Here is a 25,305-nt window from a genome sequence, read left to right on the forward strand (position 1 = left end):
CCAACATTAACTTCACATATGAACAGGAAGAAAGCAATCAAGTATCATTTCATTACCTCAAAATTACAAGAACCGACACATAATTTAAAACAGGAATCCACCGAAAAATCACCCATACTGGGCTATACATTCCTTGGGACTCAGCACATGAAACAAAACAAAAACTCAACATACTAAGAAACAGCCGTAAAACTATGCTCACCAGATAAAATTAACGACGAATTAGACAAAATAAAACAATACGTCATCAACATCAATAAGTTTCCTCCACAAACTGTGAAAAACATTATACACACACACCTAGGCAGAAAGCAAAATGAACCAACAAAAGTAAATATATCTCACGAATCAAAAAATCACGAAACCATATACTGCTGTATACCATATATTCCCAACATCAGCAGACAAATAACCAACATTTGGCAAAAACTAGTAACAAAATATGGCATTCCAGTTAATACCAAATTTATTCAAAAACCAGGCACAAAACTAAGGTCTATACTATGTAAAAACTGCACTGACAAACACCACACCAACATTATTTATAAAATACAATGTGATAACTGCCACGACTTCTATATTGGAGAAACAAGTAGAAAAATGGAAACCAGATTCAAAAAACACAAAAAGTCACCTTCACACGTTTTCGAACACTGCAAATGAAATACACACAACATAACCATAGAAAACCCCAAATACTAAATAAAGAAACATAAACGCAAAATTAAAGAAGCCTTACTTATACAAGAATTCAAGCCCAAAATAAACCAATACAAATGAACACCTTTATACCTATATTAATAAATATAATCAAACATCTAAGCACGCCCTCCACATTCCTATACTCAGTTACACAACCCCCTTCAAATATGTGGTCAGCCATCGGTCATTTACCTCTTTCTTTCTTTGTGAACCTGACGATGACCGAAGAAGATTGAAACGTTGTTCGCTCTTCCACATAAAAATTTTCTCAACCCAAACCAGCCGTTTTTACATATATATTTCACATGTTTTTTGTTGTTGTTTTTTGCTGTGCGCTTAATCGCGTCTCTGATTTTAGGTGTGTTCTATTTTTCCCAGTTGATTAGGGAATTTAATTTCTTTAGATGAATTTTTCTTAATTTGTGATTTTGTGTCGACATAAAATCTGAATAACTGAGCAAGTCTTGATAAAATCTATTTTTTGTTGCCTTATCTATCATCTGATATGTGTCTTATGTTTACTTATAGCTGAATATGTCTTGAAAAAGGCTATAGTCTTATCTATTACCTGATAAGTGTCTTATGTTTATTTATACTTGAGCATGTCTTGATAATGTATGTGTTGTCTTTAGTATTATCTGTCATTTGGTAAAGTCTCATTTACACATATAACTCAGAGTGTGTGTTGATAAAGTCTGTGTTGTCTGTTGTATTATATGTTTTATAATATAGGGCATTAACGTGTCTATATGTTGATATCTGAAACTGTCTTGAGGCATGGCTTTATTAGATTTCTGATTTTGTACTTAACATCGTACTGAGCATACATAATATGACAGAATGACATGTTTTATTCTACTTTTCCTGCATAATACGATAGCATGACATTTTTGTTCTACTCGCCCTGCATAATGGAATAATGTGACACTTTTTATTTTCTACTGGTTCTGCATAATGCGACTGCATATACGTTTTATTTTCTAATGTTCTTGCATAATGTTTTTATATGTGATATTTTTTCTATACTATTGAAAATTTTAAAAATTAAAAAAATATTTAAATTTTAAAAGGTCTAATATTTGTATAATATAAGATTTTACTATTCAAGCAAGAAAAAATTGTCCGTCTTACCTTCTACATTTTTTTTGCCGTGCTCGTAAGTAAAATGAGGTGCCCAGGGTTTGTCTTGATCCCTGATAGGCATGCCGAAATATGCCTTGTAGGCATCACATATTTTAGCAGATGCTGTCACAGAGTACTTTCTTGTTCCTGTCTTGATAAATTGGCAACATACATAGCAGAATGTGTCTAGAGAATGCTTGCAGCTTCTTGATGCCATCTTTGATAAAACCAGATAGGTCTATATGTTCACTTACGCAGCTGGAACTAAACTGAAGTGATGAGTGGTGAGCCCCTGTATATATGTTACTATGGAAAGTTCTAGAAAATTTTAAAAGGTTCTTGAAAAATTTCGTAAATTTTACAACATTCTAGAAAGTTTTTGAAAATTCTTGTAAGTTCGAAAAAATTCTCTGTAAGTTACTCAACACTGAATCTACCTGGAATGTTCTGGAAAATGGGTAAATTTGAAAATTTCATTACCCAGGTCACAAAAGCAAAGTTTGAAAAGAAAAATAAGTCTTTTCCATTTACTTTAGGCAGAAGCAATTGGGAGATAACACTTTCTGCCAAGGAACAAAAAAAAGTGAAAATTTTGTGGCATAGTGTTATTTTTACCTCTTCCTGAAGCTTCGTATTCAAATTATTCAAGTTAACCATCATGTCGTACAGAAAGTGTAAACCACACTGCCATGACAAAGTTTCAATTTCTGGGAAATTTTCAATCTTACATTTTTCAACAAGATACTCTTTTATTTGAGGAAATAAGGAAGTAAATCGTTCCAAGACTTTTCCTCTACCTAACCATCTTACATTTGTAAAATCAATAAAATTATCAAAGGTACAGTCATTGCTTTTCTTCAGAGACTCAACAAAGTCTCAACAACAATGCCCATAAAATATTTCAATTCATCACTTTTAGACACCGGAGCACATAAATTTTCCTAATGCAAAATGTAATGGAAAGATGACAGTGTGGACTTCACTTTATTTTCAATTAAATGCTGCTTCAAAAAAAAATCATAATTTTGCCCCAGTTGTAACAAAAACCAGTTTTTTTTAAATCTAGATTACATTTTTTTGACATTTCAAGAAATTTTTCAAAGATGTTTTTTCCACATGTTTTATCTCGTAATCCACAAAGGCCAAGCAAGCATTTCTTCCCTCACTTGAAGATCTGAAGTTACATATCGAACCCAAAATATCAACTGTGCAGTGTCACTAACATCTGTTGACTCATCTAGTGCTTAATAAAAATACAAACAGTCATTTAGTTGTTCAAGCAACTGATTTTCTATGTCTTTCGCTAACTCTAGGATTCTGCGGACAATTTTTCTTCGACTTAATTGCAAATTATTTATCTTTTGAAGAATATCACCTTTTATTTTTAAATCATAATACTCCAACAGAGTTTCAATGACCACAATCAATATTTCTTTTAGTAGTTCAGCATCAGAAAATGATTTTTTGAGCTAAAATCCAAGCTACTTTATAGCTAGCTAATGTAATTAGTTCTATCGAAGATAAAAAATATTTTTAGGCCTCCCTTTTATTCATGAAGTTGTGCTTTAGGACGGCTAATTTCACTCATACGATTTTTGATCTCAACTGGAAAGTTTATATCAAATTCGTTGTGAAAATTGTTAAATTGTTGCTGAAGGTTGTATACTTTATTATTCCTAAAAACTTTGTTACACAAAAGACACACTGGTTTATTATTTGCTTCAATCTTTCCAAATTTCAACTCCCAACTTTCATTAAATTCTCGTTTCACGTTTCTCCAGTCTTGCGCCATTTTCTTTTCGTCAGTAATGCCAGAATCAATTAAATTGTCTTTATTTACTAAGTGTTCACCATCATCTAGATTCTTTCGTTTTTTAATTATACACTTATTCATACTATGGAATAAAAACAAAATATATTTAAACACTTGAAAGTTGCACAATAAAAATATGTTTGGAAGCGCATGCAAAACAACGCACACTCGATAACAAACATCTAAACCAGACTGACTTACAAAATGGGTGGAGTATGTTGCAGTGATGAAGCGCCCAACATTAGCAGTGCAGTTGCTGTTTATCAAATTTACGATAAAAAATAAATGATGGAAAGAGTTGATTCCCGAAACTCGATCTGGCCACAGTTGTGCCATCCACTGGCCACATGTGGCTAGTGGCCATTGAGTTGCTCACTCCTAATCTAATTATCAAATTTCTAGTTTTCATCAAAGACGGAAGCTGGAAAACCAAAATACGAATTTACCTCTGGTGTGTATTTAATTTATCGAGTTTCTTCATGATAAGAACACGTTTAAAAAATAAAAGCATCCAGCTTCTTTACCTCCAAATTCATTTATTTACATCTTTATATTACACAAATATATTACAGGTAACACATTTAGTGTAATTTAGGTGTTAACACACAGTATTTCTTCACACAAAGTTTCTAGGTCTCATTCATTTAGATAGAAAACTTCATCATTATGTTTCTGGCTTCCAGATGCTCCAGTACAATAAAGACTGCATCATTCCATAAACTTTCATGCACTGTCAGGTGATGATTTCCAAACAGATATCTATAAAAATGAGCTTTATTTAGTATGTTTATTTAATTAAAAATGAAAGTAAACTATTTTTATTTTTTATTTGTACTTTATTACAGGCTCGGCATAACCAGGTGGTTAAGGCACTCCACTCGTAATCGGAGGGTCGCGGATTTGACTCCCCGTCACACCAAACATGCTCGCCCTTTCAGCCGTGGGGGGCGTTATAATGTGACGGTCAATCTCACTATTCGTTCATAAAAGAGTAGCCCAAGAGTTGGCGGTGGGTGGTGATGACTAGCTGCTTTGCCTCTAGTCTTACACTGCTAAATTAGGGACGGCTAGCGCATATAACCCTCGTATTACTTTGCAAGAAGTTAAAGAAACAAGCAAATTTTATTACATCTGCCTGTTAAATAAGAGAAGAGCATCATTACTGTATCTTCTCGATTGTGTCGTAATAAATATGTAATTACACCACTATAAACTGAGCATATCAACTATTGATGTTAAGCCTAACTATTGTTCCCTGATCTGATCAATTATCTTTGACAATGGTTTCTGATTATACACTATGTAATCATGTGGATACTTACTTACTGCTGGCCAAACATGCTCACCCTCCCAGCCGTGGGGACGTTATAATGTAACGATCAATCCCACTATTCGTTGGTAAAAGAGTAGCCCAAGAGTTGGCGGTGGGTGGTGATGACTAGCTGCCTTCCCTCTAGTCTTACACTGCTAAATTAGGGACGGCTAGCACAGATAGCCCTCGAGTTGCTTTGTGCGAAATTCAAAAACAACAACTACTTACTGCTTACAAGTTAGAACTCACAGTAGACTCAAGCCCTACTACTTCAACCAAGTGGCAACAGTTCCTGTGTTATTTAAACATATAATAACTTGTTTTAATTCAACGAAATTGTGTAGTTCATTATCTGTCAAAGCATCTATGAAAAACCCTTTCAGATATTTTTCATGCGCCGTGTTAAGTCATAATACCTATATTAATATAATTTTAGTAACATATGTATAGAATAATTAGTTCTTTTTAATGTTAATTGATGCATTTGGTATATTAATAGGATTTTTGCAGATATTACACCACCAAGCAACCTGAAAAATATACATATGTCTTAAGTTGGTGTTAACTCGGACGAACGTTAGAGAGGTTTGCAGGAAAAGAAAATCTGGTACCCTTTATTTTAAGACACAGTAAACTCAAATTCATAGAGTATAATAATTTATTAGTTTTACTTCAAAATGCCATACGTTCTTGTTTTAACCCACTTTTCTGATTTCTATGCTCGGTTACGCAAGATGGGTTGCATATAAAAGTCTGCAAAAACGTATACTTTAAGGTAGTTTCGTCTGAAAACGATTTTACAAACAAGCGTGCCTTAAAGTCTCTATCTTTATTAGCCTCGTTTTATAAACAAGCTAGTAATTACTGGAATGTGATATCCAAGTTATATTTTAGAACGTTGTGTATTTCCCGTACTCAAGGGGAAACAGCTTTTATGTTTCCCAACTTATTGGTGTAGCAAATGAAATTTCTTCATTTTGCATTGCGATATGTTCTAAACAATACAATTACTCTCTAGAGTAATATATGTAAAATATTAATTCATTTTTCTCAAGGGGAATTTATCACTACATAATTTGTCCACAATGTTGAAGATGCATTACGTTGTGAGATTGGAAAACCAAAAATTGAAGAACAGAAGTTGGGAATTAAAATATGTAAAAAAACATTCAGAACTAAACAAAATGTCTTAACTGTTGCAAGAGCGTGGTTTTAATGATTTTGTGTGCTGAAGGTCTAAGGTACAAGTCACGTTATGTCGCTGACACACTTTGAGCTATTAGGTGAGGAGGCAGGAGGTTATTTAACCGTGTTAATTGTTTAAGAGCAGTAATATAAGTTTCGGGTACTGTTATGTGCTTGCTCTTTCTTCCGGCAGAATTTTTAAATTAGAAATGGTTAACTTAATCCATAGGGGTTTCTGGTTGAGTAAGTTAGCCCAGGCGCTATTCATGTCAAATATCATTATTCTTAAATTTTGGTGTCTCATTTTTTATTGTGTTTCAGACATGTTCGTAACTGAAACATATATTACTTCTTTCGTCACATATTTAATGTGCTGCAAAATATTTATGAAAATCTCAAATAACATTTCAGATAATTCCAACATAAACTTGGATACTTATGTCAGTTTTGGCTAACAGAGGAAACTATGATGTACCCGAATTCGACTCATTACCGATATATGCATATGTATAAAAATATTAATATGTTTCATTCAATTTTTTAGCCAAATGTAAGATATTTGGAATTTTGTTAAAAATATAAACATAGAAATTATTCTTCAATATGCAAGAGAGGACAAATGTCTGTAAAACCGTAGTGTGAAGCAAAACAACAAACCTTTTAAAATGCTTGTCAAAATCCAATATTAAAAACTAAAATTTGGTTACTATTTTTGTGATTATTAATACTTCAAAGTTAAGGCGATTTAAAATAATTTAAACCTGTTATACAAGAATGTTTCTTGTGTTCATATGTAGTATTCATTTAATAAACTGAAAACCCATTTTGTCTGTTTTAACGCTTCAGAACTATTTCATTCCGCGTACTAATTGAACACCAATAGTTTGAAACAGAATTCATCATCCAACCGAGACCAAATGACGCTGTATATGTGGTAAACCTATCTTCATTTGATTAAAACAACAAATATGAGGCTAGCGTTAGGTTATCTCAATCACTAAACCTAGGGAATCGATCATCCCATGCTGATAATGCCAATCTAGGGATCAGTTACTTAATCGCTCAATAAACGCTTTCCAACCAAGATAAGCACACTCTGTTAAGTATTAGAATCGATCTTCCTACTTCCTACACCAACCTACCCTACCACTACTCGGTCCGTAATGTCCCAAGACAAAGAGATCGTGCTTGTGGTGTAGTCAGCTAGAAGGAAATGTTTCCTCTTATCAAGTCGACTAGAAGAGTGTAGGATGAAACTGCTTATGTTATGGCTCTATTTAGAGAAACTAGGCCTACGTAGTCTCTACTTACTTGTAATCAAAGTTTCCAGTCAATCTTTGTAAGAGAAAAAAAAAAAACGAGAAAGATAAAATATCACTAAATGTTTTCATGACATAAAACTGTTCTTCATAAATTGAGAAATGTTAGAGTTTGAATATTTCATTTCGTTGAAGAGGCACAAAAATATAAATACAATAAAACTTTTATATTGTCAAATGTAAAGTAGTTGCGTATAATAACAAAAAGAATCAACACACTAACATTACCCACCAAATACTTACCTCATGTACAGTTTTGACATAACGTTATAAACAACCACATTTCTGCACAGTTCTGACATAACGTTATAAACAACCATACTTAGTGGGATTTTAGTGGTTTGTTTTGAATTTCGGGCTAAGCTACACAAGAGCTATCTGCGCTTGCTGTCCCTAATTTAGCATTGTAAGACTAGAAGGAAGGCAGCTAGTCATCATTACCCACCGCCAACTCTTGGGCTACTCATTTGCCAACGAATAATAGGATTGACCGTCACATAATAAAGCCCCCACGGCTGAAAGGGCGAGTATGTTTGGTGTGACGGGGATTCCAACCCGCGACCCTCGAATTATGATTCGAGTGCCTTAACCACCTGGCCATGCCGGGCCCTTTTAGTTTTTACTACAACCACCTCTATGTCAGAAATTCTCAAAACGTAAGATTTTTTCCTTTATCTGGTGATAGCCCAACACTTATAGATTGAAACGTTGTAATCATTCAAATTAGAATAAGCCTACTTTAAAAGCTGCTGTTATTGTAGTAATGAACTAATTATTCAATTCACTAGAATAATCACGGAACACTATTGCTTAAGATTGTTTAACGATATTTTATTTTTCTCCAATTTTACAGGCCGGGTTTCATTTGTGTTTAGCATGCCTGGCTGTGAATTTTAGAACCATGACATTGCCGTAGGTCTGATATATGTGATAGTGAAGTTGTGTTATTCAATTACAGTATCCAAAAAACTGTCAGTTTGAGCTGTTGACTAACTGCATTGCCCTCTAGCTTGTCAGTTGAGAACTAGGGACGACTCGTGTAGATAACCTTCTTGAAGCTTTGAAAGAATATCAGAAACAAGCCATTTATTTACAGGTTATAATATAATGCTTGTGAGAATATTACGTGCCAATTTTCTCAGTGACAAATCAGGTCTGCGTTTTACTTAGAAGATGCGAATCTGAGATTTGATACTATTAGGTGTAATGTTAACATGTTTCTTTGGTCAAGTTTGAAGAGAAAATATTTTAAGAATTTTTACATGTTCGTCTCAGTAACATTTAATAACCATAAATTAGAATTATGTTTCATATGCATTGTAGATATATATAAGTTTGATACTGACGTAAAATAATAAATAATATTTCAAAAGATGAAAATTTCAGTTAAAAATTAAATTACTTGAGTCTGAGATTAACCCTGAAACAGAATTGTGCTACTAAGTGGTAATCTTACACAGAAGATGTGAGAAATGTTACGTTTACTCTCAGGTAATTTTTAATTTTTTTAGGCTAGTTGTTTAGTAATACCGACAGGATAACATTCATAAAGTTGACTCTTTGGATCCCTAATTATTTAACACAGAGCTTTTTTATTATAATCTATAACGTGTTAAGTAATTAACGTTAACAAAGACTAAGTTATCGAACAATTATAAAAGGCACACTATGTTTACTATGCGGACCAAAAGTTCATAGTTTGAAGTGTAATGCTGTTAAATACGGTCTACACGTCTAAATGTGGTACTTTATAAATATCACATTCGGTCTCGCTGTTTGGTTCTAAAAGTGAGACAAAACTCTTCTGACGGTGAGCGTTGCTAGCTATCCACCAGCACTCTAGTTCACTTCAAAGCTGGAAAGGTTATACTTGAGACCTAGGGACCTTTGACCTTAGTATTTAGTCCATGTGCACATAAAACGCCGTTCAGGTTAAACATTCCACTTCCTTGGAATACACTTATTTAAGAAGAACTAGTTTACCACTGATCAAACCTAGTAAAATGAAAAACACCCTATACTCGTAGAGTTAAAATATTGCATAAAATCACAATGATTGAACATCAGGTAGACCTATCAGTTAAGAAACCATTTACTCTATTCTGAGGACTAAATTTCATATAATAATTAGGGTTATTAATTAAGTAAAGAAAATAATTTGCATAATAATCTACTTTCATATTTAGTATATTTCACTTTAGTTTATATTAAGAATAGATATAAATCATTTAATTTACGTGACATTAGTATTTAACACACTTAGACGTATTTCAAGTTCACTTTTATGATTATCTTCCAAAAACTAAAATGAAAATCAGTAAAAATCTGAGAGTCGCAGGTTTGAATCCCCTCGCACCAAATATGGTCGCCTTTCAGCCATGGGGGTATTATAATGTCACGGTCAATCCCAATATTTGTTGATGAAAGAGTAGCCCAAGAGTTGGCGGTGGATGGTGATGACTAGCTGCCTTCCCTCTAGTCTTACACTGCAAAATTAGGTACGGCTAGCGCAGATAGCCCTAGTGTAGCTTTGCTCGAAATTCAAAAATAAACAAATGAAACAATTAAAATTTCAATACTTATATAGTTAAAACGTAGTATACACTGCGCAATGATCATGGTGTCTTTGTAGGAAGAGGAAATGGACAAATAAGTTGTGATAGAGGTGTTTTCAATATCCAACACATGATGTCTTTCCACAGTATTTCACGTAATTAATTCGTCGTCGGTTAATGGCTGTAAAAAGGTCTTGCAGGCCAAAATTAAAAGGTTACGGGTCAAATTAGGAAGTGGTCATAACTCATAAATGACTCTTCATATCAGTCTTATAGTGGCTGCTGGAGTAGAAACTTCAGTTGATGTTATGTACTATTGCAATAGTTACGGCCATTCATTGTATTTTTCGATAACGAGTGCTACTGCACTTTATGAGATATACAAAACGCTTGTGTGCCCCCCCCCACACACACACGTTGTGTGTGTTGTATTATAGAAAATGTAATTTTTTTTTTGGGGGGGGGGGTAAGGAAGTGTTGCCTTCTATGTATGTAGTTAACTTCCGTGGAATATAACAAATGTTCAATAACACTAATAAAGGGGGTGGAAAGAGTTGTTAGCATCCATTAATATGCCCTTAGTTTTGAATTATCATCTCATAAAATTTGGTGGAGATTGGTCCAGCAACCCATGAGTAGTTAGATAATGGACAAACAGACAGACACGCGGATTTTTTTTCAATTATTTCAGATTTAATGGTTAGTTAGGTATCTGTTAAAAGGAAACTTTTAAAATAATTTTTATTTCGTTGGATGTTGTTAAGCGCAAAGCAATACATTGGAATTTTTTTGTATTCTGTGGGATATCGAAGCCCAGTTTATAAAAGTATTACATTTCCAAGTTAGGTTACCTGCATTAGTCGCACTGCGTTTCAAAAAACCAGCCTGTCATCTTCTTTCCTTTCCTATTCAATAAATTTTCTCATCTATATACACAGATAGATATGCTTGAGTTGAACTATACCTCTTTCTTTGTTTCTTTTCTAACCCCAATAAATATTTAGTATTAAAAATTATAAAAGATAGAACAATATGTATAATTCACCTTTATAAGTTGGTAAATATACGAGTAAATTGATATAAAAAGCTTTAACGTACAATCACGAGAAAAACCTTTCAAAACTAAAGCCGATATGTTTTTTTGCATTGTTTTGAACATAATCAGGTTTGACTGCGTTTATAACTCAAGATCAGTTAAGGTAAGTTAACACTATATTTCTTCTATAAATGTACATCCTTTAAGTCTATATCACTTCTATAGCTGAACATCTTTATTTTATTACAATTAAAATTCCAGGATTCAATTATCTTTGAGTTTTACATGGATATGCTTTGGTTTCGTTTTAAAATAAATGCTGAGGTTTTTACAGGCCCCTGAAGAGTCTCGGCGGTAAGCTTTAGAGCTACAAACACTAAAAATTGAGGTTCAGTACCCTCGGTAATATATAAGTCCGCATGCCTTCTGTTGAACCTCTAGAGGGGCCTAACTAGGTGAAAGATAGACAGAGCGAGAAAAGTAAATAAAATTAAATATTAGATTACGCACGCACACACACATATTTTAGATGTTTCATTTCTTTTTCATCAGAGGACAAATGTAAGATAGAAAATATGACGTACAGATCTAATGCTTTCTTTGATTGGCTGTATCCTCTGCTGTGGACTGCAGTTTGGCTTATTCAAGGCTCGTCAGTACAATTTGGGTCAGCAAACCAAATAAATATAGTTAGGCCTTTTATAATGGTGAATTGTATGTAACAGTTATGGGGTTGTGAGTCCAGTATACTTCATCATACAGTAACCTAAATTAAATTATATATGAAGTTTGTTTGTTTGAAGTTAAACACAAAGCTACACATTGGATTATTTGTGCTCTGCCCAACACAGGTATCGAACCCCGCTATCTAGCGATGTTAGTCCATAGATATACCGCTGTGCTATGGTGTGGAAGAGAATTTTAGGTATGCAAATCACATTTTAAGTTACTGTATGTTAGAGTAAAAAGGACTCAAAATCTCACAGACAAACATTTGACATTTAAAACACATATCAATGTGGCGAAATTGCGATTGCAGTTGTTTGTTTCGTGTTGTGTTGTGTAGTTTTAGGTTTATATATCGATAATGTTTTATCCCAGTGTTAATCTACATTGTAATACGTGTATTTACTACGAAAATAGTGAATTATTATGTGTCTTTAAGCAACAAATATCACACTGTAACTAACAGAATAGCCCAGAACAAATTTATAGGCATGCCTAAGCTGGAAGTGAAAACCTCTTATAAGAAAGACTCTGTTTTACTCCCGTATTTGAATGTATACCATGAGGAGAAGTGAATGTTCGTATCGCATGTTCATCCACGGTTCAAATGGACAAACCAGCTCGCAGACAATGGCTGCAGTTTAGCATACGTGTCTAGATCTATGTGGCGGATTTGATGCGAAACCCTAATAAAGAAATCTTTTGGAGGAGAAAAAAAAAGAAAAAAAAGCGATTCGTTTCGAGGATGAAACCACCAACTAGTCTTTCTCGCGTCCTAGTTTGCTTGAATGCGTTGATTGGCACTAGATCGCGTGAACGAAGCGCGTGTCATGCACAAATGTAGCATAGCGAGTTGTCGATTGAGCACGCAGGGTGGCACGCGCGCCGGCAAGCCGGAACTGGCGCTTCGTCGACCTATACTCCATGGGAGGTCGGACTGCGGGCCAACTTACTCAGCCTTACAGAGCTCGACTTAAAAGTTTGGGGTTCATTATTACAATACAAACGAGCACTGCTCGTTTAGAATCTCTTCAACACTTCCGATTGCTCTAACCGTTGCCTGGGCAACGCACTTAGTTATAACAATGCAAAATTTATTGCAAGCTATCGGTAAGAAAATTTGTGAGAAAAAGTTCAAAATTTATTGTACTAAGATCCCAAATTTTTGGTTACTTGTCAAGTAAATCGATCCGAAAAACTGACTCATTGCTCAGATTGATGTAACCAACATTAAGTAAATCGTTTGAGAAACTGGATCATTGCTTTGAAACTGGTTTAGCAAATGTCAGGTAAATCGTATTAAACATAATTCATTACTTTGACTATGAATGAGTGTATAAATCTTCTAACAATTCACATTCAAGTTTTTAAGCCACAGCTCTTTCATAAAAGTCTCTCTGGGACCAATCATTTTAAATCGTTAAAATTATTTGTTTTCTTTAGATTTCAGAAGCTTATTGGTTAGAACATGATGTAATAAAGTGTATAATATCCAATTTTTTTATGTACGTGAAGAGATATTAATAAGCTATAGAACTTTGAGAATTTCCCGTTATGGCCAAGCAAATCTGCTTTAATTTCACCATAGTTAGGTTAGCTCACTCATCTAACACACATCAGGGAAAGTTTCTCTGTTATAACTCATCTAAGCATGGTTCTGTATATTTTTAACATATAACACAAAACCCCACTTTGCTCTAACAACAGGAGAACAGGTTCTTACTGTTTTACCTCATCTAAACACAGTTCTATCTCGTTTTACTCTACAATACAAAGGCTTATTGTGCTCTAACGAACTCACCTAACAGAAAAGGTTCTTACTGTTTTACCTCATCTAAACACAGTTCTATCTCGTTTTACTCTACAATACAAAGGCTTATTGTGCTCTAACGAACTCGCCTAACAACAGAACAGGTTCTTACTGTTTCACCTCATCCAAACACAGTTCTGTGTCGTTTTACTCTACAATACAAAGGTTCATGGTGCTCTAACGAATTCACCTAACAACTGGAGAATAGATTCTTCCTGTGATACTTCACCTGTCCTGACACCACACAAGAGCTCGTGTTACTTTTCCAGGGAGTTAATGGTAAAGGATGTGACAAACAATCGTTTTCATAAATTGTATAAATAATGACTCACTTAACCTCTCTTTAAAATTTATTTTAATAATATTATAGGTTAGAATGCTTAAAATAGTTTTTATTAAGAGTATCATTATTAATGTTTGTACTTTTGAACGTTATTTTTTATTGTTATCATAATACGAGGTCTGTTCAAAAAATACGCGGACTGTTTGAATTGCGCGGCTCCAGTTGGTTCCAGGGGAATCCGCTTGGTGTCGCTAGGTTGGCACAGATCAGCTGATTACGACGCCATTTTCCGATTGCAAATATCTTCATTTGTGTATCAGCTACGCGGTTTTATGTGAAGTGCGATTTTTTCGTTTGGCGGATTTCAGAATGAATGACCTGAAGGAGCAACAACTTGCTGTGAAATTTTGCGTTAAACTTGGAAAATCTGCGACTGAATCTTTTGCTATGCTTAACACGGCTTACGGTGATGTTGCTATGAAGCGTACGGCATGTTTCAAGCGGCATGAACGTTTTAAGTATGGTCGACAGTCCATTGAAGATGATGAGCGTCCTGGACGTCCTTCCACGTCAACTGACGACCCACACGTCGACAAAATCAACACCCTGGTGCGGGCAAATCGACGTTTGACTGTCAGGGAGCTTGCTGAAGAGTGTGGGATATCAGTTGGATCTTGTTACGAGATTTTGACCGAAAAATTGAAGATGCACCGCATTGCTGAGAAATTCGTGCCTCAGAACTCGTGTGTTTTTGGCCAAACACTCGATCACTGTTCTTCCCCACCCCCCTACTCACCTGACCTTGCTCCTTCCGATTTTTTCTTGTTCCCCAAACTCAAAAAAACCTTGAAAGGAAGAAGATTTGAGACGATTCCCGAGATTAAGACAAATGCGACGAAGGAGCTGGAGGACATTACAAAAGAAGTGTACCAGGACTGTTTCAACAAGTGGAAACACCGTTGGGATAAGTGTGTGCGTTGGGGAGGAGAGTACTTTGAAGGGGTCCCAGACCTGTAACTTCTAAATAAAGTACATTTTGTTTTATGACGTCAGTCCGCGTATTTTATGAACAGCCCTCGTATATATATATATATATATATGAATGAGGACTAACCTAGATAACACCCTTAGGAACCTGTTCAGATACTGTTGGGATTAATACCGAAAATATTGATGATTACACGACTGATTAATCCATCCATTCTAATCAAAGGTTCACTCTGCTCTAACAAACTCACCTAACAGAACAGGTTCTTACTGTTTAGTGTATTGGTTTGTGACACTAAACATTTATTGTCAGCTTGTTATATATAATTGGCTTCATTAATCTATTGTTAAGTTTCATTTGCAATCAAAATTAATTATTAACGTTTATTTAAAACACACGAAATCAGATTCTTTAATATTATCTCATTTAAACACAATATTGTTTCTTTTAGTACAGTAAACAAAAGTTATCTTCTGTCTAACATTTTCACCTAACACGCACGATACTAGTTTCCTCTTTTTTTCTCACCTAAACACATTCCTGTTTTTTTCAGTGCAGTAAACAAAAACTAATTTCTGTTTGACATATTTACCTAACACGCACGGAACTAGTTCTTCCTGTTCTTTAATCATCGTATGACGTATGTTGAACAAAAGAGGTACATTTAACAAACTAAAATACCACTTTTGTTTGCCAGGTAGAATGAGCACCTGTTACTTTTTTGTTATGAGAAATTTATCAAATTTTATTTTTAACAAGTCCTAATTTTCAGTAATTCTAAACCTAGAAGTCGATAAGGGTAAAAACAATTAAAAACAAGAGGGATTATTCAGTATCCGCTTGAAGTTCTTTTAAGCAGAATTAGAGCAAATTCATCCACGAGACCTTTCTTACCCCGTTTCAGTAGTAATGCCAACGGTAGGTCTCACTTACACCCGATTTGACTTTACTCATTAGGATTTTTTCCAGCTTACCCTCAAATTGAAATTAATTTAGGCAGGATTAGAGTAAATTAATCTGTGAGACCTTGGAGGTGGTCAAATACATCATTTAAAAGGGTTTGACATACTGAGTTCAAAAGTGTCATTAGGTTTCAGAAAGATCAAGAAGTGACGAAGCTATTACCTAAACTTTTGTACTTGAAAAAAAAAAAACTCAAGGCCAGTTTATGATCCATTATGTCGTGGCTAAAAATAGTAATACATTGCTAACAGTATTTACTGCAATTACTTTGACCGTATTTAAATTGCTTTATGTATTGTAAGTCAGTAATATAAAATATTAATTTGTAATCCATATTTTTATTACTTTATCCCAACCTCGTTTTCATTCGTTCCTCAACTTTGTACAGTGTTATCTCATCCCTGTATTGTTTGGTTGCTCACCTTTCGACACGTTATCTGAATTCTATGTGGTTTGGTTACTCACGTTTTTGACACGTTATCTCAACCATGTGTGGCTTGGTTACTCATATTTTCTACTTTTCTACCAAGTTGTCTCAACTGTATGTGGTTTGATTAGTTAACCCTAATCTTCCACTGAACCAATGTTTTTCCAGTCAGAATTAATTGATTATTCAAAATTTTGTTACTAATTTTTATGAAGAATTATAATGTCGCTGGAAAAAAATCCAATGATTTGTTAGTTGCATTTTGTTTATTTCTATGTCCTTCACATGTCAGATTGTATTATCTAGTCTATATTATCTTCGACTGCTCCATCTTATATGTTTTAAGGGAGGTTGTTTTCGGTCCCACGTGAGCAGAGCAATAAGTCTACGGATTTACAACGCTAAACTTAGGGGTTCGATTCCCCTCGGTAGACTCAGGAGATAGCCTGATGTGGCTTTGATATAAGAAAACACACACACACATGTTGTCTTCAACCGATCTACCCTCTGTGATTTAAACACTTTCTTTTTCGAATAACAAAGACGAAAAATATCGAGTTTTTATTACAGAAAATGTTTTTTTTTTCATAATTGTTATAATAAACTACAAATTAGATAATTTACAATAATTACAATTTTTCCCTAAGTTCTAAGTATACCTTTCTATCTGAAATTAAAGTATAACTATTAAATATTACATTTTAAATATATTTGCATATATATTTATATATATGTAAAGCACAAAAAGCTCTGTGTCTGTCTGTTTGTCTGTTAACTAACTACTTCTCAGCCATACCTTATGTCATGATAGTTTATAACAAGAGACATGTTAATGAAGATTTACAACCACCCTCCGTCCCCATTATTGCTGTTATTGGGCATTTATTATCTTTGACGCAAGTTAATGTTAACTATATTCGGAGATGGAGCCACATCCTTACACCAGATACAAAAGGAAACTTATTTTTCTATAAAACAACATATACACAAAGTGTGGGGGGAGGGAAAACAGATGTTGTAAATATCTCAGAGAATGAGTTAGCACTTTCGAGAAATGCGATGATAAACAATGGTCGCCACTATAGCAACAGTACGTAAATTCAGCTGAAGATTCTACTCCAACAGCTACAGTTTGGCTGATATGAAGAGCCATGATCTACTTTGACCAGTGAACTTTCATCTTTTGCTCGTTAGACACTTCTGTGGTCAATGATCTTCAATTAATTAATCACATGGGACACAATGGAAGGACATTAAGAGCTGCATTTGGAAAAAGGGTAAAGAACCCCCCTACCTCCACTACTCTTTCTACTACTTCTTCCTACAACATAAAGTCACCCTTGTGATGATGAGAACCCCACATGAAGTAAGAATGGCTTTTAAGATGGCTGATATGGATATTAAAACTTTTATTAAAATAAATTAGAGAACAACGACTTAAGAAGGTCAAAAATTTGTTTTCTACTTTATTTTACTAAAAGCTTTAATGCCCATACCAGTCGTCTTGATATACATAAAATCTCCTTGACAATCTCATAGTGTATACCATGTTTTAAGTACGTACATAGTGTGTTTTTAAAGCTATTGATGAGGTAGTAATGAATACCGTATTAATGTTATAAATAAATTTTGTGAAGTTAGAATTTTTGTATTATTGATCGTAGCATCCATTTTAAGTTCATAACCTGGACAAAGGACGGGTACATCAGCTTGTTTTAAATAGCATTACACGTTTTTAAACAAGTACAGTGGAACCCCTCTAATCAGGCCAGTTTGTCTCAGTCCCGAAGGTGGCTGCTTTAGTGGGGTTCCACTGTAGTAAAAAAACTTCTGTAAATGAAATATACTGGCGATGTACAGAGTGGCCCGTAAGTCCCTACCCATCCATATGTTATTATGTTATATTCAACTACGCATGTATTATAAGTTTGTTTCTTTTTTTTCAGAGAAATATGGCCGATGTTGAGGAAAATGTCTCACAGAACATGGCGTCGCATAATATTATGCAGCGAGAATAAGGGACAGCACACATATACACTGGATACATAAGATATATGGATGGGTAGGGACTTTCGGACCACCCTGTAGACTATATACTTTACTAACACGTTCGTGCAGAATACACTATAGGATATATTAAAAAACAACAACATAATTTGTGATATTGTAAGCTAGTCTAAAAATGTGGATTAACCATGAGAGTCTATACAAATCAAAATAGAACGTAGAAGTCTTTTTTTATTAGAACTCATACGAAAAACATGAAATAAAAATCACGAAATCCAATTGAAATATCTTAAAATATAATTTATTTAAATAATTTCATTGTTACCAAACTTTATTAATTAAATAATCTACCACAGTTAACACCCAGAGTTGCTGTAAACCGACGTTTATACATAAAGATATTGTAAGAAGTAAAGTGTCGCGAATCCCAGTAATACTTCACTTTCAACCTCTATTTTCATAGGTTAAAACTTATTTATATTTCTTCTTTGACGATATTTATATCCAGCTATATAACTTAATGATTTTACCTCATTTTTGAATTTCATTTTCCAAGGTGACATTGGTCAATGAAATATTGATTCAATATAACCCGTTTAATAAGAAACGAATAAAAATATAAGAATTAGCAGATCTGTCAAATCTCAAAGTGAAGGCTGTACTTTTCTCTAAACAATTTAAAATACAGATCATAAATTGTATTTTTCATTGTCGTTATTTTCATTTCCTGTCCGACGTTACGTGTGATTGTTGTAAAGAGAGAATACTGATTGTACTAATACAGACACATGGATAACTCAAGACATAAGTTCCTCCTTCTGATACATTTTCAGGAATCGACTCAGTATTTTATACTTGTTTCCATAAGTAAGCAGAGTTTCGTTTCAGATTACCAGTCCGTGGACTAGTGCAACCTTTACGATCATTTAACTCCTTTATCTTTTTTAAAAGGATTTTACGGACATTAATATACAAGTTATTCGTCCTTAGCTCAAAATCTTAACACAAAGAGAAAAACGCGCGCTGGACAGTCTTTTGTCTGGCGCCTTCCCTCCCCTTGTAAGTTTCATAGTCGGTTTCATTAATCACAACTCTACGTGCTGTTTTATATTGACTGGCTAGCACGAGAAGCAACTTTCACGTTACTTCTAAATGACACTGAATATTTTATCCCTGTTTATAATGTTACCTAACGATATCGCGAGTGACGCACCAGGCTTCGGTGGCCATCTTCTCACTTCCGGTAAGTGACTTCCGCAATTTGTATCCTGTTCTACCATTACTGACTAATGTATCATGGCGTTGGGGCGGAGTGGTTCAGTACTGCACGAAAGAGCAGAATAGCTCGTGATAGCTCTAAATGACACGAATACTTAAAGCAATTCAAAATAGAAATACTTAATACGTCGCATTAAGTGTATTCAGATGTTATCATTGATATATTGGTGGTTAAAATTATAATATTAGGCCTTCTCATCACTTGTTCAATCCATCGGATGAATTAATTAATTCATGTAAACACTTTTTAGGAATCCTTAAACAATTAATTCCGGCTTTATTCCATTTTCTATAACACGTGTAGTATTGTATACGTCCATACATCACAACACATTATTGATAAATATCTGTCCCTAAGTGACTCAGCGGTAATCAGGTGAGGACTAATAACAAAACTTCAGTGCTCGAGCTTCGCGACGGACACAGCAGAGGTAGTCCTTTGTGCTAAAACAAACGATAAATATATTTAATAACTGGCTTCAGTATTTCTGTTTTTTTTATTTTTCTCAGTATTTCGTATTATACTTTAAAAATATTTCAGAGGTTAGAAAAATGTTGTAATTTCTGACCCAAAGTAATTTATTATCAATTCTGAAAACTAGTGAAGAATTGTAAGCCTAACGTTCGTGATAAAAATCACTTATACAACATATCTGTTTTACACATTCATCGTGATTTGTAATTTTTCAAATTACGAATCGGAGGCATGATTGATTATTTGAAATTAAACACAAAGCTACACAATGGGCTATCTGAGCTCTGTCCACTATTGGTATCGAAACTCGGTTTCTAGTGCTGCAAGTCCACAGACATACAGCCACTGGGGTGGAGTCCAGTTCATCTGGAATCAGGGTTTACTTAAAGTGGTGAAAATGATGCTGGACGTTTTCAAAATTGATTGTGACCTTAATAATATTTGATTCTTCAAGATAATGAAAGAAAAAGTCCATATGGAAGATTATTTATGTATGTAATATAACAATGAAAAATTTAAAGTGAAAAAAATCTCCAATTTACATAATTTCTATCACAAACGTTAATTTTGTTATTTTTACTTCCCTACTCGATTTCAGTCACTGCTCATCTAACAAACTTTACAATATCTGAATCTCAAATAACTGTCCTTCCTATGCTTCTTTATGTAAACATTTTACTGTATAAAACGTTATGTTATTCAGTTATTACAAATGACCATCATTAATCAATCTAACGGTGAAAACATTTTAGTGTTTGAATACGATTTCTTTGAATTAGTGCTACTGTTAACTATCCCTGTAGATCAGCACTGTGTTTACGACGTATAATGCTAAAAACCTGTGTTTGATGGAACTCAGTAGGCATCTTAATGTGTATGTGTGTTTTTCTTATAGCAAAGCCACATCGAGCTATCTGATGAGTCCAACAAGGGGAAATGAATCGCTGATTTTAGTGTTGTAAATCCATAGACTTATCGCTGTACCAGCGGGGGACATATCTCAATGTAACATTGCACTAAAACAAACCAACAAAACTTCTGTTGAAATGGGGTGTTGAAAATAAAAAGAGATTTTGATAAATATCTTTATATGATTGTTTCTCCACTTATAAGATCTGGAATAGCCTGGTACTTAAGACGCTCTAGACGCATTCTGTAGGTCGTGACCTTGTATTCCGTCACTGAACATGCTCGTCTTCTCAGCCATGGAGGCGTTTTAATGTGAAGGTCAATATCACTATTCGTTAATAAAAAGAGTAGTTCAAAAGTTCACGGTATGTTTTGTTAACTAGGTGCCTTTCCTCTATGGGGTTCGAATCCCCATAACTCCAAACATGCTCGCCCTTTCAGCTGTGGGAGTGTTATAAATTTCGGTCAATCCCACTATTCGTTGGTAAAAGAGTAGCCCAAGAGTTGGCGGTCGGTAGTGATGACTTGCTAGCTGCCTTCCTTGCTAGCTGTCTTACACTGCAAAATTAGGGATGGCTAGCGCAGATAGCTCTCGTGTAGCTTTGTGGGAAATTCAAACAAAATCAAAATTGAATAAACAAACACTATTTATAAAATTTCCTCGGGATCGTGTAAAACAAAGACATAATGCCCACAATAATGTTCGCAGTTTGAAACTGGATAAATTAGGCTTGTTTATAGGAATGCCACCACTCTCAGTTTTCACTTTTATCGGTTTTTGAAGTAGAAAAGTTATTACAAAAATTCACCTGAAAAGACAGGTTTTGGGGTATCGTCGCAACTAAGTCTATTTTATTTGGCAAAATATACGATATACACTTTAAATATTTAATAGAACAAAACTACTAAAAAGCTTTCACAGATTTGTTATATCCAAACTATCATAAAGTGGTTATCAGCACAGAGCCTTGTTTGTTTGTTTTGGAATTTCGCACAAAGCTACTCGAGGGCTATCTGTGCTAGCCGTCCCTAATTTAGCAGTGTAAGACTAAAGGGAAGGCAGCTAGTCATCACCACCCACCGCCAACTCTTGGGCTACTCTTTTACCAACTAATAGTGGGATTGACCGTCACATTATAACGTCCCCACAGCTGGGAGGGCGAGCATGTTTGGCGTGACGCGGATGCGAACCCGCGACCCTCAAATTACGAGTCGCACGCCTTAACACGCTTGGCCATGCCGGGCCATAGCACAGGGCCACTTTGGTTATTTTAATAATTATACTAAATAGGTCTTTAATCATAGCATTTAGGATTAAATGAGTGACAAACGGAATATGTTTATTCAGTACCAGTGTGCTGACTTAAACTCATGTCATAAAGAAGCATGAATACTATATTACTTAATAAAAGGTCACATAGACGTTCGATTTTTGTGTGTATTTTTTTAAATACCTCCCTTCATAATACTACATATTAGAGGGCGTTCTAACCTTACGTTCCACTGTAATCTCTATAACCCACGATGTAAGCAGGATCGTTATGTAAATAATTTTCTTTAAGGTATGACAAGGCACAGTCAAAAAACAAAGTACATTTGTTATCGGTGGTAGATTAGCAATAACATTCCTAGAAATAATAACAAGTAATGTAACTTTTACTTTCCATATTGTTAAAAGTATTTTGTTATTTTGGTTAACTTATTGATTTCAGATACAATGGTAAGTCTGAAGACTTATGACGCTTAAAACTGGATTTTTGATACCAATGGTGGACACATCTCAGGTAGCTCAATGTGCTTAACATAAAATAAACAGCAACAAAACAAACTAATACAAACAAATATTTTGAAGTTTGAACATATTTAATTAAATGTTTGTACGTGGACTTGGAATTAATAAAGTAGTGTGGGCTTAAGATCCAAATATGGAAAATGTCATTTTTTTATTAGTGATAATAACTTTTACTGGATTAAATTCAACTTAGGTATATAAGAGGATTCTATAGCTAAATTTATCAATACTGTGAACAGAGACCTTAAAAGTTTAGCTCCAGTTTTTTTATTTATTAATGATTCACAAACTTGATAAACTGTTGTTTAAACAACATAACGCAAATTTGTTTGTTTGCTTTTGAATTTCTCGCAAAACTAAACGACGGCTGTCCATAATTTAGCAGTGTAATACTAGAGGGAAGGCAACTAGTCATCACCACCTACCGCTAACTCTTGGGCTGCTCTCTTACCAACGGATAGTGGTATTGACCGAAATTTATAACGTCCCCACTTCTGAAAGGACGAGCATGTTCAGTGTGCCGGGAATTCAAACCCATGATCCTTATATTACAAATCGAGTGCCCTAGCTACCTGACCATGCCGGGCACTAACGCAAATCAATAAATGATTAATCACTTATTTGGACTTTTCACTGCATTAAAACATTATTAATTGCGAACTTGAACTCTTGTACTGAACTTAAACTCTTGGACGGTCAACTGCTGTTAGCTTACCCTGTTATATCAGTATACTTACAAGACATTGCTTATGAGCAATCTTTAAAAACAATCTTTGAGAACAATGATTAATCCTGAGTTCATGGTTTGCGTCTCGTTGACGTAATAAATGCAGTTTGCGTTTTGGGGCTGTGAGAATGCTACAGGAGTGACAGTCTCATCAGAGTAGCTCAGAACACGGCGATAAGTACTGTTGACAAGCTACATTCCCTATACTTTATTATCAGTTCAATAACCAGAAACGATGATGTTTAGACAGCCCTTTAAGCAGCTTTGATCCAAACAAATTTCTTTTTTCTTTTAGTCCTTAGTTAGACATCCATATAAAATACATCAAGAAGAGAAAACATAAACATTTTCATAGCTACAAATTAAAACCAAAAAGAATAAGTTCTAGAACGTTTTGTTTTTATTTCTATTAAATAGAGATTTAAATCACGTGATAGGTTTTATAGCTTATTTCTGGAAAACAGAATTCTTGAATTTGTATTGTAGCAGTAAGTTTGAGGGTCTGTAAAGCTAACATTCGTAGCTCAGTCACTGTTATGGTGACAGTTCAGAGGGTCTGCTGTAAACCTTTATGTGAACTACGCTCAATAACAAAAGAATTAAGTGAGTTTTTCATTTATAAACGATAAGCGTTTCCTGGTGCGTCACAGGTAAGTTTACTGACTTAAACACTAAAATCTGGGGTTCGATTCCTCGCTTTGGATAAAGCACAAATAATCTAATGTGTTACTTTGCAGTAAGCATCAACACTTATAACGCTAAAAATCTGGATTTCGATACCCGTTGTAAGCACAATACGAATAATACATTGTGTAACTTTGCTCTTGAATACCACTAAATAAATAAATGCAAAACCAAAAATTACTATTGCCACACGCTGTTCAGTGTAGCAGTTCCAAAATTATATTTTGGTTTGAAATTTCTGTTCACAGTATACTTACTGCTTATACTCTCCATGTTAACTGTTGAGGTATGTACAGGCTTGTTCTGCACCAATCACAGCAAGGCTTACATCGACCACACAACTTACGTCCAAATGTGATGGCTGTCTTGACATCAGACTACCGTCTTTTCTTCCTACGTTTGTTAAGCCACAATAGTGCCACTAAGAACTTTACTAGATATTTGTTTTCAACAGATGAAACGTTATTGTAATACTGATAAAATTACTAAAATTATTTATTGCGGTTTCAGAGTACTTAACATATTATTTTCAGTGCAGTATTGTATATAGAAAAGTTTTAATCGTTAGCCAAAGCGAACCTCGTTTAGCGAAAATAAAATATTAAAACGTATATCATACATAGTCGTTAAAATTGTTTTTCTCGCTGAAAAATCTCAACATTAATATATATTAATTATGTACTTCCCATAAATCTCAAATTTTGTGATAACTTTAAAAAATGTATATATTTTATTTTTGATCATTCTTTAAATTTAGTTTTATTTAGTTTAGTTTCGTAATCATTCCCTTAGTAGTTTGAACATACTTATTAATTGAAGAATATTGTTATGCTCTTTTGAAGAGCATAATTTTTAAAGGTTAATATTCAGTTAATAGGTTAAGTATTTAACTTGTTAATGTGTTTGAAATGTAAGCTTTTACTATGACTTATGACTTGGTAGTTATGACGCCATGCTTGTGGTAGTTATGACGTCATGCTTGTGGTAGTTATGACGCCATGTTTGTGGTAGTTATGACGCCATGTTTGCAAACTGAGAGCTCGACTCCCATTATCGAGCACATTCGTTCTTTCTGCCGTGAGGATGTTGGATCAATCCAAAATTTTTGGTAAAGGAGTCGCCCGAGAGTTACATGAGGATATCATTAACTAACTGTCTTATACATATTACTAACTCTCTATTTTCTATCAAT

At 34.3% G+C, this 25,305-nt stretch overlaps 1 long non-coding RNA gene across 3 annotated transcripts in view; it reads right to left on the reverse strand.

Annotated features, from left to right (window-relative positions):
• The window catches only part of LOC143240722 (uncharacterized), a 100,126-nt gene that overhangs the window by 35,401 nt on the left and 39,420 nt on the right, over positions 1–25,305 (reverse strand). The window contains exon 4 of one of the 3 annotated variants that reach the window (XR_013021896.1): positions 4,167–4,396. The exons of 1 other annotated variant lie outside the window; for it this stretch is intronic. This is a non-coding gene — a long non-coding RNA (uncharacterized LOC143240722). Of the gene's footprint in view, positions 1–4,166; positions 4,397–24,372; positions 24,507–25,305 lie in introns of those variants that run through there. One more of the 3 variants, XR_013021897.1, reaches the window with a different exon arrangement.

This window comes from Tachypleus tridentatus, chromosome 13, assembly GCF_004210375.1.
Source record: "Tachypleus tridentatus isolate NWPU-2018 chromosome 13, ASM421037v1, whole genome shotgun sequence".
Lineage (NCBI taxonomy): Eukaryota > Metazoa > Arthropoda > Merostomata > Xiphosura > Limulidae > Tachypleus > Tachypleus tridentatus.